The sequence below is a fragment of the Eurosta solidaginis genome, chromosome 1 (assembly GCF_040869045.1).
Source record: "Eurosta solidaginis isolate ZX-2024a chromosome 1, ASM4086904v1, whole genome shotgun sequence".
Lineage (NCBI taxonomy): Eukaryota > Metazoa > Arthropoda > Insecta > Diptera > Tephritidae > Eurosta > Eurosta solidaginis.
The window spans coordinates 224,595,959-224,613,391 of NC_090319.1; the positions used below are offsets into that span (position 1 = coordinate 224,595,959).

General features: G+C 42.8%; 1 protein-coding gene and 1 pseudogene across 4 annotated transcripts in view; both read right to left on the reverse strand.

Moving 5' to 3' along the window:
* Cad86C (Cadherin 86C) overlaps positions 1-17,433 on the reverse strand; it is a 2,678,031-nt gene that overhangs the window by 1,975,691 nt on the left and 684,907 nt on the right. The gene's annotated exons all lie outside the window — the stretch shown is intronic.
* Positions 2,771-16,366, reverse strand: LOC137248503 (TATA-binding protein-associated factor 172-like; annotated as a pseudogene).

Sequence of the window (17,433 nt, forward strand, 5' to 3'; positions counted from 1 at the left end):
GATGTTTTGTTTTAAATATTATTAATTTCAAAATTTTTTTTCACACATTATATAAAATTCAGGCGAAATAACTCAAAAACTATGTATCAATCTATTAAAACGAATTGATACATTTTTTAGGAATGATACACTTTTGGAACAAAAAAAAAAATTGCGCGAGTGGCTACGCTGGAACATACATTCATGCTAGGGAGCATAATTACTACAAATGATTTGAGTAATGAGTAAATTTAGTTGCATGAATATGTTGATTGTGTATGTGTTAGCACAAACTGATACGTTTGCTACTATAACGGTTTCTAAAATACATCTCGCTCTACTATTTTTCGAAAATCAGAGAAAAGTTTGTATTTCGATATGATTCAAATGGCATGCGCGGGATTTCTGTGCTAACGGGTACATATGAAAAAGTGAATATTAGGGTGGTTCGAAAAAAATTTCGTCCGAATTCTATCCTCTCAAATGTTTCTATTTGATGTAAAAATAAAACCCTCACCAAAGTTTGGTCCTATTACTCCACCCTAAGTGGTACCCGAAAAACGGATTTCCCCCCTAGTTTTAAGTTTTAAGTTTTTTTTTTTAATTATATCATTTATAAACACAAATATTGAGATCTTAATTACGATTTTTTTCCAAAAGTCATGGCCATTTGAAGTTGTGTTCTTTGACGAAATTGTGTAAACAGTTATTTGACACTTAAAAAGTGTACTGAAATGATAAAGCATAAATTCACACAGCCATAACTAAAACAATATAATAATAACATAAATTCGTAATTAAGGTCTCAATACCTTAAGAGTGTTTTCAAATGATATGATTAGAAAAAAATCATAAAAACTTTTTGTAACCTGTACAAGACCTCAAAACTAGGCAAAACGGCACATAAAAGATTTTCGTAAAAAGTTGAGTAAATTCAGGTTAGGACAAAAAATAATTTTTCCTATGTTAACGAAATGGGAAAATAAAATAAAAATATCGTACCCCGTAGAGTGGAGTTATAGGACCCATCTTTGGTGAGGGTTTTTTTTTTTTTTAAATAAAATAGAAACATTTGAGAGGATAGGAATTGAAAACTTGTTTTTCTCGGCACACCCTAAAGCACATATGTACATTAGGGCGGGTCGATTTAAAAATCGCTCATTGCTCTGTGAAAATGGTATTCTAGGATAGGTGATACCTTCATTTTTTAAAACGGTTGAATAAAAAACCCACACAACTATGTTTACGACATGCAAATGCATCAGAGTGATGCCTTGGTTTTAAAAGGGTTGTAAAAACGCTAATTTCTAATAAGTTTTTTTAATTTCTTTTCTATTACTAAGTTAAATTCATTTTTAGCACGCTTTTATTAGCTTGGCCTTTATGTAACGGAATCTTTGAGCTTAATTTTCACCGATTTCTAAAGTCTGATTAATTTGAAACTTTGCATGCGTATCAAGGACCGATGACAATGCATTAATGTGATAGTGTGGTGACATAAGGTCAACGGCCATAAGGGCAATTGGCCTTATCACCACTTTGAATAGCGATAAGTTTGATTGCAACTTTGCACACCTATCAAGGCTCGATGACAATGCATTAATGTGATGTTGTGGTGATATAAGGTCAACGGCCATAAGGTCAATTGGCCTTATTACCACATAGCTTTTAGCTGATTTTTTCATGTAAAGTGCAAAACCGGCGATTTTTTGAAATGTTTGTATTGTGAACCCCCCGGGGGGTTCCAGGGGGTGTGCCACTGGCATCGGTGGGTCGGGCCTCCAAAGTTAGTGGAGGTCGGTCATACATTTGGACTCGATTGGAGCACTCTAAATGGGTCAAAGTGGGATTTATCAAAATTTGCCCCTACCCAAAAGTTCAACCCAAATTGGGGGACATCGAAAATAAAGATGTTGCAGGTGCAAACTTTGGTGGAAAGCAGCGGAGCGTAACAAAATTCTAGTAGGTCAATTTCACCACACCAAAAACTTAACTTAAGCACAGAAATACACTGATTGGAGTTTTAGAAAGTAAAAGTTAAAATTCTGAACACATTAGCTGAATAAAAAGTGTACAAATAATTCTTAAATAACAAATAATGGTAGTTAACAAATTCTGCTGTGGTAAGTGGTGAATGTGACCTACTAGAAGTTTTGTGAAGCTTGCTTCACACGATTTTTCGTCCCTGCAACATCTTACTTTTCGATAATCTTTGCCCATTACTGATACTTAGCATAGACTTGACTTGACTTGGCGTAAGCTTGGCAACTTAGCACCGATTATAATCCACTTAGCGCATACACTCTGACATCATAATCAATAAATGTCAATTTGTATGGTAAGATGTCAAAATGAAATGGAAACAAACAAATGGCATCTCAAAATGTAAACGTTAATTAGAACTTACATAGAAAATAAAAATTCAACAGACTTCTAAGTCAAGTTAAGTGTTGCTAAGTTTTGAGTAATCAGTAACATGCAATGTTCATTTAACAGAACTGTAAGTGAGAGTTCTCAAGTCAAGTCAAGTCTATGCTAAATATCACTAATGGGACCTTCTTGGCTGCAAGAAGACAATTCCCACTGGCCTGCACAAGAGCCCGACTATAAAACGTCCGTTGAGAAGAAGAGGGCACAAACATATGCCACGACAACTCATCGGCTTTGCCCTTTGCTCTTGTCTGCGTTCACTGTGTTATACACAAGCTTATTTGTATTGACTTGTATGTATTCAGTTTTATCGCACTAATAATCTTTATCGCACTGACAATATCGGCTCGGCTTTCAGAGCTCACTGTGTTCGCACCCTTACCAATTCGGTTTGTACACCAATACCACAATCAAGCAGAAGATGCTTTGAGGCCGGCAATCTCTATCATACAAAGAGCTTTGTTGTTGCTGTAACTCATGTTCAATGTTTATATATTCTGAATGCTTTGGCGTAACACCAACTTCGTACGATTGCAAACGTTTTGTAAATAACGTAAATCATGAAAAATATCTTACTAATATTATCATGAACACTTATATTCCCCAAAAAATATTTCAAGCGTGTATTCAAATGTGTACGACTAAGGTCTTCATATAAGCGTTCTTGTAATGGACTTAATTCACATAGTAAATTTTGTGTAATTTTCGGTGGTAAATCTGTTAACACATCCTCTTTAACACTGCGCAACAAGAACGGCAATAATTGACAATGCAACGCCTCCATTGCCAAAACTCCTGCTTCTTGTTATTTTGAGGAACTCTTTGATACGCGTGAAGCGAGTATATAGCTATCATCCGATGGCAAAATCTTGAGCCAGATAAATAACTTTGCATGTAAATGCAATAACAACGATTTGAGCCAGATTAATCCAGATAGAAGTCTGGTTCAATTTGTGAGCCATATAATTTGTTAATTACTTCTTTTTAGTTTGGCAACGCTGCCTTTAATAAACCTACTTTTTCAAAAATAGATGTCGCTGCTTAGCCTTTCGCCGTATGAGTTAAATAAAAAACAGCGGAGACATCTGCCTATCACATTTCACGTTTGCAAAAATTTCACGACATTTGGTTCTCAAGTCTGTCAATGATCCAGAGCATTCCCGTGAGAATTGAGCGTGGGCCGGAGCTGTAAAACTCACTGGATGACGGCATGTGACGACTGTAGCGTGCAATGAATTGTTTTTCAGGACCCAAAGCCCCGGGCATTAGAAAATCAAAAAGTGACCAAAGTTCAAGGACGTTATTTTGTATTTGTGTGCCCGATAGGATGAGACGATGTTTGGCTTTAAGCATTTTAATTGATTTTGAATTTTTTGCTTTAATTCTAATGTATTGTGACAAAGCAATCTATATCATGTCGTATTGTATCGTATGAGCACACGACCAAATTACATGTACCAATATGGCAACGCAGCTTTTCACGTACAATGGGTAAGGTCCACATAATGTAATGGTCGTAGAACTTTAGTTTTCTCAAAGAATTACTCTATTTCATAAACCCAATGACCGGTAAGTGTAGGTGAGCAAATAACCAGGCTTGGAAGTCCAGCTTTATCAAAAAAACGTTGATAATGATCGCCAGCAAGTATACAAATTGTTTGCAAAGTTTTACCTATCATCGCATAGAATGCCATGTAAATTATAATTATTTAAGAACCACAACCAATTAATTCCAGCTTGCTGATATGAACGTAATTCTACGGTTAATGGCACTGGTACTTTATAGTCGGGTATATTCTTTGGCCTGAACAGGTAATCAAGGAATTCACGATCACGTATCTTTTGCTGCTGCAAATCCAACAATGGTATTTCACTCTCAATTGATTTGCTACTCGAATCTAACCGCATAAGCTGTATAAGCGTTGCGTGGAGAGTAAACGTACGGATTCATCTGGATCGCTCCTACGACCCAATAATGGCACGACTAGAAGCACAATATAAGGTACAATTCGCAATTGCAACTTATCAACTATACGTTCAATAGCTTCTTTGGCACCTTAGAGCTGTATCACATTTTCGATTTCCTGAAGAAGTCTGGTAAATGAAACAACTACTTCGTCATAGTGTATATACTCCATATGCGAGTAGTTTTTCGGGCAATTTGGCGCAGCCATACGCATATTGTTGCTGTTGTATTAACAGTGCTTCGCCCCATTCAATGGTCACGATCACTCACAAATTGTCATCAAAATCCTCTAACGGGAGTCCAAGGAAACTGGCTGTTTCAACAGGGGCGGACCATAGGAAATGGGTGTTAGAGGCGTAGGTTCCACATTACAATTGAAAAGATGGTTGGTGTCATGTGGGTACACATCACATGCAGGGCATACATTACGTATGTCGGGGTTGATTCTGGAAAAATAAGAGTTTAACTTGTTACAGTATCCAGAACGAAGTTAGCCGAGGGAGACTCGTGTTTACAACCGGCTATACAACCGGCCTCTTGGATTCTAACAGCCAACCAGCTAACATCTGCCGCCAGCGATCTCCACTCTTTTCAACAAGATATTCAGGTAACATTCTATCCACGTTATTTTACTTTTATCTAATAAAGTTCACCCATTATAACGAGAAAAATCCTCTTGTGTTCTTATTCGTTTCTTTTAGAGTGAACTGCCACCCGAGACCGACCCTTGTGCGCCTACCCACTGCCGGTTTACGACGCACTCAGGCCGAACATTTGGTCCTATCTCACCAGGAACTGGAAACAGCACCTTAACAATACAGTCCACAATATAATTAGCCCGAAAATTTATACGGAAAAATATTTGCCCACCAACAGCTATACAAAACCAAAACTAAAAGGTTATATTTGATATCAAAACGTGAAAAAAACACTGAGCAAGCGACAGCCAGCTAAAGCCACTGCAACACATCAAGTCATCTTGCCACATCTGCACCATACAAATCACCAAAAAGTTCAAAGTAAGTGCAATATTTCTTGCCACATTTTTTTTGGTTAAAATAATAAATAAAAAGTTCGAAAAATCCATTTGAAGTGCCATACGTGATTGCAATTAACCGCGAAAAGTGTGAAAAAACTGTGTAGTGCCAAAAAGAAAATAAGTGCAAACGCGGATCATTAACGTTGTTAAGATTCCTTGTGACTATCTGGCCTGTCCCCCCACCAGCGGTAAGGCTCTCCGGACACAGCACAAGGAAGACGTACACATAACCTCACTTTTACATAAAATTTCACGCCATTCGATTTAAATTTTCTTTTTGCATAACGTTAATTTCACTAGTTTTTCTAATAAATTTTTGTTACATAGTTTCTTCGTTTTTGCACAAGATTTATCACACGTTTTTACACTTTTCGTCGAGTTCATACCAGCGCGCGCACTTATTATACAATACAATTTAACTTGGAAGTGGCGAGTGGCCCCCTTTATTTACACAAAAGACATTGGTGTTGCTTCCCCCTGCTCCCTGTTTTACGGCACAAATAATCTGCAAAGTCAGACAAAAATAAACTAATTAAGAGTAATAATCAATTTTGCATAATTTTAATAGTTGTTGGTTGGGTGATTCGCTCAGGTTTTCAAGTTTTATATCCCTTGGTTAATTCGCTCTCCACTTTTCAACCATGAACATGGACTCTTAAATTAGATTGGCCGATCGAATAATCGAATTCGAGGCCGATTTTAATGATATCAATGCGGCTCTGCACACTGTACACACTCTTGCAATACAGCAAAAAGAGTTGCAAGCTAAGTGGGAAAAAGCAGAGAACGGCCTAGAGGAGTTGCTTGGCTCTAACACGCTCCACGCAAAGAAAATTTCAGCGGTCAAGATCAAGCATAAAGCTGCATATGCCATATTCTTGCGATGCATGTCGAACATGGCTGAACTTCAAGCCAAATTGAAGCAGGAAAGAGATAGTCAGGTTCGACCTGAAGGAGAGCGTGCGCGTGAACACAGTATCCGCCTGCCAGCTTGCAATACTGAGGTATTCAAGGGCGACTACCTATCTTGTTCACGGCCATCTATAAAAATAACAGTCGCTTAAGCCCGGTAGAAAAGTTGTTCCACCTCAATCAAAAAACTCAAGGTGAGGCAAAGGACATCGTCAAGAAATGTGCCTTGACAAATGAAGGCTTCGAAACAGCCTGGAAAAACCTATGTGAGAGATACGAGAATAAGCGGATTCTCGTGAACTCACAACTACAAATTTTATTTAATCTAAAAAAGATAGATAGCGAGTGCGGCAGCTCAATCAAAACCTTACAGCGCGACATAAATAATTGTTTAGCATCCTTAAAAACCCATCAGATTGATGTTTCAAATTGGGATGCGATCATCACATATTTATGCTCGACAAATTACCCGAAAATACGTTGGCTCTATGGGAGCAGAGCATTTACCACAAAACGGACATTTCCAAGTGGGAGGATATGGACAAATTCTTGTCAAATCGGTTTCAGACACTTGAAACCGTGTCTGGTTTTACAGGTAATGCCACTTCTAAAGTGCAAAAGTCAAACACGTCACGCCAGTCGACAGAAACCCCTACAAAAAGACTTGGTGCTTTTCAAACAAAAGTAACCAAGCAAACAACAAAATCAATATGTAAAATGTGCAAATCTACGAAGCACAGATTACGCAACTGTTCACGTTTTTGCGACTTAAACCCGGTAGAAAGGATTAAATTCGTCAAATCCACAAATGGCTGCCTGAATTGTTTATCCCCAGGACACACAGTGACGAGGTGCACCAGTTCGTACAACTGTTCCAAATTCCACTCTCGTCACCATACGCTCCTGCATGCGGACACACTTCAGCAACCGGCGGTGCGCAACCCTTTCAAAGATGCGGATAATACCCCATCAATTTCGGTACAGGCACGGAAAAGACAGGAATCGGGACAACCACCTTCCTCTACGAACCAGAATGTCAAATCCTGCCATGCCAATTCCAGCACAGGTGTGCTATTAGGAACTGCTCGCGTACACATTCACCATAATGGTACCGACTTCTCCGCGCGGGCATTAATTGATTCTGGGTCTGAATGTTCCTTTATAACTGAAAGACTGAAACGCAGAATCAATTTGCCAGCGAGGAAAATGCATGCCCACGTTTCAGGCATCACAAATGCGGTGTCAGCTCAGGTGAAAGAAGCATCCAACATCGAATTACGTTCACCAGTGGATCCCTGATGTAGCTTGACTACACCCGTTCTCGTTCTAGCTAAACTCACTGGGAATCTGCCATCCTGCCATATCAACGCAATGGCTCTTCAGGCATTACCAGACTTGGTTTTGGCAGACAAGAGGTTCTACGTCAACGAAGACGTAGACCTCATACTTGGCGGAGACATATATCCCCAAATTATAATGAACGGTATAAAAAAGAATGTACTAAACACACTCTTGGCACAAGAGACAGTGTTCGGTTGGATACTAACCGGTCGAATAGAAGCACCGAATCCAACGAAGAGCATCATGTCTTTCTACAACGAAGTTGCGTTAGACAATCAATTAAAAGCTTTCTGGGAGGTAGAAAATGTACCAAAAAATAAAATATTAAATGAAGATGAGAGCTATTGCCTAAAATTATTTAAAGAAACAACGAAACGTGATGAAGAAGGAAGATACACCGTATCACTACCATTCAGGCAGGATTACCCTAATAACATTAATTTAGGACCGTCCCTGAAACGCGCATGCTCTCAATTCTTCCGGAATGAGGGGAGGCTAATAAAAAACCCAGATTTAGGTAAAGAATATGTTCGAGAGTTGTCAGAATATGATACGCTCGGACATATGAGAAAATTAAAAAAGAATATCCCATCCGACGATTCGGATCATTACTTCCTGCCCCACCACGCCGTTATTAAAGCAGAAAGTACCGCTACAAAGGTACGCGTAGTATTTAATGCCTCGAGCCCTACGGCCAACGGTAATAGCTTAAACGATATTCTCCTCCCAGGCCCAGTTCTACAAGCCGATTTACCCACACTAATCTTACAATGGAGACTATACCGTTTCGTCTTCAATAACGATATCGAAAAGATGTATCGACAAATTTGGGTGAACGAAAATCACACCAAATTTCAACGTATTGTGCATCGCTCTTCCCCGAATGACCCTATTAGTCTTTACGAATTAAAGACGGTTACCTTCGGAGTGAACTGCGCTCCATATCTCGCGATAAGAACGCTCCTACAACTGGCAGACGACGTATCAAATTCACACCCTACAGCGGCTAACATACTGCGAGAATACATGTATGTAGATGACGTGTTAGCGGGTGGACATAAGATCACATCGACCATTAAAGCCAGATATGAAATTCGTCAAGTCCTACACTCAGCGGGCTTTCCACTTCACAAATGGACATCCAATTTAGAGGACATTCTAAGGGACATCCCCAAAGCAGACCTGCTCAGTGAAAACTTCCTGGCTTTCGAAGATACCAGTTCAGTTAAAGCATTAGGAATTCGATGGAATGCCCTCTCCGATTTATTTTATTTTAAAGCAGGGACGCTGGACAACCCGGAAAATATTACAAAGAGAGCGATACTATCACCAATCGCCAAACTTTTCGATCCATTAGGATGGCTGGAACCAATGGTCATTGTGGCAAAAATACTCATGCAGAGTATTTGGTTAGAAGGCACCGCTTGGCGCGAACCAGTATCTACAAGTACGCTGGAACGATGGAAAACCTTCACCGACCAATACCATGAAATCGATAAAATCAGGATACCTAGATGGGTCAACTTTACTCCAGGAACCGACATCGAGATCCATGGATTTTGTGACGCATCCGAGAAGGCTTATGCAGCAGCCATTTACATGCGCGTCAAAACGGATGATAATGTCTACACAAACCTGCTTCTAGCCAAAACCCGAGTAGCCACAGTGAAAACTCTTTCTCTTCCACGATTGGAACTTTGCGGAGCCGTGCTGTTAGCGGAAATAACCGAATCAATTTTCAGTAACCTTAAATTGGGACCAGTGAGAGTTCACCTTTGGACGGATTCAACGATCGTCCTCGCATGGATAAGGAGACCGCCTTGTTCCTGGTCCACTTTCGTCGCACATCGGATCACCAAGATCATCGACATGGTCGGAAATAAGGACTGGTTGCACGTAAATTCAGAATCAAACCCAGCAGATTTAGGTAGCAGAGGAATACCTGCGTCTGAATTGGTCAACAGTTCGTTGTGGTGGCAGAGACCTTCTTGGCTGCAAGAAGACACTTCCCAATGACCAGCACAAGAAAGTGACTACATCACTTCCGTAGAGGAGAAGAGGGCGAAGACCTGCGCAACAACAACAGTAAATACTACCGATGTTCTCCAACGCTTTTCAGACCTACCTAGGGCTTTACGGGTGCTCTCATACGTTATGAGGTTCTACCGAAGAACTCACCCCGAAACAAAAAATTCATTCCATGTCATGTCGCACCTAATCTCCCCTGACGAAGTCAAGGCCACTACACGGCTTTTAATTAAAATCTATCAGAAACAATATTATAGTTCCGAATATAATGAGCTAAAGGCCGGAAAACCAATTGCAGGGAAAAGTGCAATACTCTCACTTAATCCCTACCTAGACCAACATGGTATCATTCGGGTAGGAGGGCGACTTTCAGACGACTTTCAGCCGTGCATTCACGAATACTGGAGTCGACTTCGCCGGACCCTTCGACATTAAAAGTTACCGCGGCAGAGGGTGTCGCCTATCCAAAGGCTATGTTTGCCTTTTCGTGTGTTTTTCCACACGAGCAATTCATCTGGAGGCCACTACTGACCTCAGCACACCATCATTTCTTGCGGCATTTGCCCGTTTCATATCTAGGCGCGGATGCCCGAAAGATATGTACTCCGACAATGGTACGAACTTTGTCGGAGCGTCACGATCCTTACGATCAGAATTCAAGACCTTCATCTCACAAGCGCGAGAGAACGCTGTCTCGAAGTACAGCCACCAGTCACGTGGCATTTCATCCCTGCGGGCGCTCCCCATATGGGAGGGCTGTGCGAGGCCTGAGTGAAAAGCTTCAAAAGCCATTTCAAAAAGATAGCCTCACCACACAAATTCACCCTCGAGGAATTCCATACCCTCTTGTGCCGCATCGAGGCATGCCTAAACTCGCGGCCGCTCAGCCCGGCATCCAATGACCCAACGGACCTAGAGCCACTTACCCCAGGTCATTTCGTCACTGGCAGCCATCTACTGGCTCCACCAGAGCCGGAGGCTAGTGAGAGCCCTGCCTCTATGATCAATCGGTGGCAGAAACTCAAAGCCCTCCATCACACTTTCTGCAAGCGATGGAAAACCGAATATCTCACGGATATCCAGAAACGATACAAGTGGAAACATCCACAACCTAATCTAAAACCCGGAGACCTAGTTGTTATCAAAGAGGACAACCTCCAACCCAACGAGTGGAGAATGGGGAGAATCGTCAACACACACCCAGGCTCTGATAACCGTGTGCGTGTTGTTGACGTTCATACAACCAGGGGACAAATAACTAGACTACGAAATTGGTACTCCTTCCGTCCCACGACAAAGAGGATTAAATGTAAGGGGCCAAATCCCGCCTTCCAAAACCCCAAAAACCAAAATCCTATTTCCCTGGACTACCTAAAATCAGAGGCCCATGGTTGGGGATAGCATAGAAAGCCTATCTTCGTGTAAAGCCCGCGTCTTCGTGTCTCTCTATCCCTAAGCCTGCGTTTCTCCCGAGCCATATATTATAATCAACCCCCCGGTTTCGTGATGGTGCGAGTCTACCGGAGGGGAATCCTAAAACGTACTACGCGATGGCAATGGGGAAAGTGAGCGCGGGACATAAAGACGCGTTCAACCACGCGCCGTGATGCCCCGCTATCCCTAAGCTTGTGTCTCTCCCGAGGCCCTAATTATAATCAACCCCCCGGTCTCGTGATGGTGCGAGTCTACCGGAGGGCGATCCTACATCTTCTTTCTTTTATTCTCTACCCTCGGTCTCGTGCCGAGTCTACCGGGGGGAATCCTAAATCTGACTACTGGTGGGCAATGGGGAAAGGGAGCAAGACACACGAAGACGCGGGAGAGCCTACCAAAAGCTCGCAAACAAAAAAAACAATTTTTTTCTATGTGATTTAACAATACTAACCGAGGGCCCCTGAACAGAAAACCCCACAAGTCACTCGCACACCCACAGCGAGGACACCAGAAAATCCCCAAATTCACTCGCTCGTCCGGAGTGAGGACACCAGAAAATCCCACAATTCACTCGCTCACCCAGAGCGAGGACAACAAAAAATCGCACAATTCACTCGCTCACCCGGAGTGAGGACACCAGAAAATCCCACAATTCACTCGCTCACCCAGAGCGAGGACAACAGAAAATCCCAACTCACTCGTTATCCCAGAATGAGGACACCAGAAAAGCCTACCGCAGAAGGGCGAACCGATCTGCCACAGAATCCAAGGGCCTTTTTATATTTTCAAACTTCCACCAAATCAACCCAAATTCCCTCGCTCCACCGAGAGAAACACCAGAGCCCTAATGCCACAGAACGTAAACGTCCTGGGCCCACAGAATTTAGTTTCCGGATAGCTGATAAGTACGGAACTGTGTAATCGCTTGGAACCACGTCCGTTCCAACATCCCACACACCGCAATCTTATTGGTTTAGTTAACTATGCATCAGCTGCTCGAAATCGCGTCCATTCCGACAGCGCCAACTGATAATATAATACATCGTTTACAAAATATATGCACTGTAGAGAAAACACCCAACCGACCTCACGGCCACTCGCCCCGGCACACCTATAAAATGCTACAGTGACCATGAGAGCGAAACGATATGTTAGACGTTGGAACGGAGACCTCGGCCTCTTCGTCCAGCCCAGGAAAACCTAAACAAAAAAATGCGAGTCTGGAACGGAGACTTCGGCCTCTTCGTCCAACCAAACAAAAAATAATGCGAAGCTGGAACGGAGACCTCGGCCTCTCCGTCCAACAAAAGAAAAAAAATTTTGCCAGTCTGGAACGGAGAGCTCGGCCTCTTCGTCCAGCACTATTGACCTTCTACGTCATATCCCTTTATGGATTCTATATATATCTAAGAATTATGTATAATCAAAGGCAAGAAATATTCACTTTCCTCCACTTCTAATGTTTATTTTCATCCTAGCTTAGGTGGCATGCTGCGCAAGTCGGGCAGGACTCCCGGCCACCCGCGACGCTGGCGATTTAGGTTAAGTTTAGTTTTATGCGAACGTTTTTCTCGTTGCTTTTCAGCGGTCGGAGATCGGTGGGGTAAAAACGATGTTGCATATCGCAAGGGGCCGGCATGTTTAGGCAGGATGCCTAACTTTTCCGCATCTGATTGCGATCCCCCCAATGCAACTCTGCAAATCGATACTCGACTTAATTTATAACCACCCACACCATCACCGCCACATGCATGTGCATGCAAGTACATGCACGTTCATGTGTGTTTTTTGTCAACACTCATGCATATGCATGTCGGGGTGGATGTGTGGGTGCCTTTCCCCTCCAAAACGGAGGATTTTGCGGGTCAACGGTTGTATCTTGCTATACAACCGGCCTCTTGGATTCTCACAGCCAACCAGCTAACATCTGCCGCCAGCGATCTCCACTGTTTTCAACAAGATATTCAGGTAACATTCTACCCACGTTATTTTACTTCTATCTAATAAAGTTCACCCATTATAACGAGGAAAATCCTCTTGTGTTCTTATTCGTTTCTTTTTGAGTGAACTGCCACCCGAGACCGACCCTTGTGCGCCTACGCACTGGCGGTTTACGACGCAATCAGGCCGAACAACGGGGTTCACCGGACGCGTCCTGACAAAGGCGTTTACCTATTCTGTGTGGATTTGGCTAAGCGCCTGCTTATGCTTTCTTGGAACAAACGGCTGTGTTGGCAGGTGCCGGATCTCGTCGTAGTGCTTATGGAGATGTTCCCTTAAACCCCGTGGAGGCGGTGTTAAATCAAGCAGTAGTTGCTAGGATCTCCTTGGTTCTGACAATTAAGCAAGAACTGCTTGTTCAGCATTTCGTTGTGCTCTTTAATATTGAGCTCTTTGGCCTCACCATGTAGATGGTGTTCGGGAGTCATAAGGAGACACTCGGTGGCAGTTCTGAGTGCAGCATTTTGACAGGCCTGTAGACTTTTCCAGTGTGTATTTTTAAGACCGGGCGACAAGACTTTTGACGCGTAGCTCATAAGCGGTCAGCCAATTGCTTTGTACGTGGTTAGCAACGTTTCTTTTTTCCCCATGTGCTGCCGGTAAGCGTCTTGAGGATTTTGTTGCGACTTTGTACTTTAGGAAAAATCTCGGTGCCATGGGCCTTTAAAGTTAGAGTATTATCGTACGTTACCCCTGCGATCTTTGGGTGACTGACAGTCGGTAGTGTGGAACCATCGACGCGTACGTCCAATATTTGCGACATCTGTTCCTTCCACGTTGTAAACAGGGTGGCCGTGGATTTTGACGGAGATAATGCCAAGTTGCGCGAGGTGAAGCAACCGGAAAGATCGGGGAGATAGCTGTTTATTTTAGAAACCAACATCAATTGAAACCAGGTGCTGTAGCCATAATCGTGCAGTCGTGAGCATAGGAAATGATTGTGGGGAAGGGAGTTTTGATATGTAAAAATTAAACAGAAGCGGGGATAGGACACCACCCTGTGGAACCCCTTGTTTAATTTTTCTAGGCTTAGAAATTTCGTTCCTTAAGTGAACCGATGCCTGCCGACCACCCAGATAATTAGCGGCCCATCTTTTTAAACAAGCGGGAAGGTGTGATCCTTCTATGTCTTGGAGTAGTGTGCCGTGGTTGACTGCGTAAAAAGCTTTTGACAGGTCAAGTGCCATGAGCACCGCCTTATGATGGGGTTTTTGCTGATTTAACCCGTACTTAATCTGAGTTTCAATGGCATTTAGCGTGGTGGTGGTGCTGTGCGTTTTATGTAAGCCATCAACAGGTCGATTTAGCAACCGACAGGAAATTCTTAGGTTCCAAGTTAACCAGATCACAAAGATCGTCAAAGAAAGGAGATCCCAGAGATTTCTTCCTCTTGTGCCAAAGCGCCGGACAATTGCACAGAAAATGCTTGAATGTTTCTATCTCCTCTTCGTATTTGCAGCTACTGCAGTAATCATTATAGGGAGCACCCAGCTGTTGTGCATGCCTCCTACTTGGTATATGACCGGTTATAAGTCCAACCCCCTTTCAAGAAGAAGGAGGCCACACGAGCTTAGTGTGGTAGCAGGATTCAAAATTGCTCCATTTCACACCCGCTTCCCTAAGGAAAATCCCGTTCATAGTGAGCTTACAGGTAGCGAGCGGCATGCTCAATCCCTTCCAAGACGACGAAAGTAGAACGGATGTGTCGCCCCCTCTTGCAAGTTCGCCAGCCATCTCATTTCCCGGTAGATCCGAGTGTCCAGGCACCCATACCAGACTAAGGTAAGTTTGCTCAGCGATCTCGTTGAGAGATTTGCGGCACTTCTCTACTGTCCTGGACTTACATGAGACCGATCCCAGCGCTTTTAGTGCAGCCTGGCTGTCAGAGTAAATACAAATTTTGTTATAGCCGTAAACAGCATTTCTCCGGTGCTCACCGGCCCCGTTAATAGGAGCCACCTCCGCCTGAAAGACGCTGCAATATTCGGGTAGGCTAAGGGATAAATTCCACCCTAGTTGAAGTGCAAAGACACCGCTACCAACCTTATTATCCAGTTTGGAGACGTCAGTTTATACCTGTAGCCTATTGCTCAGGTACGGCGGCTCCCTCAACCAATGATCCCTGCCCGAGATAACAACCTCGTACTTCATATCGAAAAAAAGTCGGAGCGCAATAGTCCTACGCAGGAGAATCCAGATTCTTAAAGATGGCTGCATGCCCATCCACATTCTCTCTCCAGCCGGATTACTCTCGCAGCGCAGAGCAGAAAAGGCCGCACATTGCTTGGCCATTAAATCTATTGGCAGCACATTAAAAAGAGCGCCTCCCCAGGGGCGGTGCGCAGTGCACCCCCCACGCAGATTAAATCACTTCTTTGTACCTTCTGGAGTGCCCGTAGGTTTGATTTAGTATCTAGGCCGACCAGACCGATGCCCCGTATAAAAGGATTGGTCTAACCACAGCAGTGTAGAGCTATAGGATAATATACGGTAATAGTCCCCATCTTCGCGCAACAGCACCCCTACAGCTGTACAGTGCCACCGTTGCTTTTTTCACACGCCTTTGAGCGTTTTCCCTCCAGGATAGTTTCCTATCCAAAATTACTCCTAGGTATTTGGCAGAGTCCCTCATCATCAGGGTAGTACCCGCTAGCACCGGCAGCTGCAACACAGGTATCTTATATTTCCTAGTAAACAGAACCAGTTTAGTTTTGGCTGAATTGACCGATAGACCAGTTTCTCAACCATTCTAAACTTAGTATCGTGCAGAAAGTCGTATTGTCTATTTGCTATGGTAGCTGCCTGCCTCTACTGTCGACTGCTAAGGTGGAATGCCAGAGATCGTGGTGAGCGTTGAAATCACCATACGCAGCCATACGCATCATAGGATCTGGTTGCACTTTGGCGTATATAACAAACCTGGCGCGGGCTGTACAAAACACATAGAGGGCTCCTAACACACGCGCTACTTTAGCGCGTGCTCGAACAACATTACGGTCACGAACATCTTGTGGTGTTGAATCATTACCGTCAAGAAAATAGCGTTGAGCTCCTGCACTTAGTGAAGAGTTGTTGGCATCTAAAGCATCTACAATACGTTGATTTGGTGTAGGTGATGCTACAAACGAATTTTCCTCTATTGCTGCATTTGATGAACTGCATTTTATTTTATGCATAGCGGTTGCATGTATTAATATTGATGAATCAAAAGCGAGCCATGCTGGTTGCATGGCCATTGTAAAGGTCTATAAGTGGGATATATAGCAGGACGCACATACGTAGCCACGCTCAGCTGATAAAATGCTTGTTCTTGTTCGTTTTTTTTTGTGGATGCTGTTTGGCACTGTTGTACTTCTTAGGTCCAAGAAAACTGTAGTAGCTGCTAACGAAAACTGCGTAAAATTTTTCTAATAAAAGTACAAAGAAATACCCTTATTTACTTTCAAACGAGCACTTAATTACATCTCTCTTTAAAATCCATAAGTTTTGGACAATTTTAATTAACAAATTGTGATACTTTATTACCGGGGACGATTGCTAAAACACGACCAAAACCGTCGGGGCAGGTATTAATATACGCGTTTTTGCCTCGCTTCCAATAATTCGAATACTTTTTCGCCTTTGAACTATTGATAACAGGAGAAAGCGCGCCTTTTCATTTCTCTTTCCACATTTTTGGACTGGTAATTGCCGTCGACCTCGGTTTCAAACTGCCTTTCCCGGAAAACTTTTGAACGGGTAGAAAAACTTAGCACCCGTGTTTGTATTCTTAATACTGGAATAACTACGCGTCCTCAGATACCCCAATTCATGACTTTTGTATAATTTTCTGTAGTACCCATATAGGTGAACTACATTTTCATACTAAATTCGTTCAAACAAATTTACCACCACAGCAACCCATATCTGACATTCCGCTCCTTTTTTTCCCTGCGTCGCTTTCCACGACAGCAACTCCGGTAATTTTGACACTTCGTTCATTGTCAAACGCAGGTTCCACTGAGTTCCACCATAGTTTGACACTGACCGAAGTGTCGAACGTCAGTGTGTAAGAAAGAGAAAGGACTTGTTTCCTTCTCATACATATCATACTACTAAACCTGTACTATGTGCATGGCTAAACAAACCCAAGAAGAAACAACAATGCAAGCAGCATGCAGCAGCGCTCCAAATCAACGCTACGCAAGAGATTTCCCCACACTTTAGATGACATATCTTGTATATCGGTGTGAGGTTCGACTAGAATACGTCAGTAAAGAAAAAGTAAAGCATCATGCAGTAATTTCTAATTCCAGTCTATGAC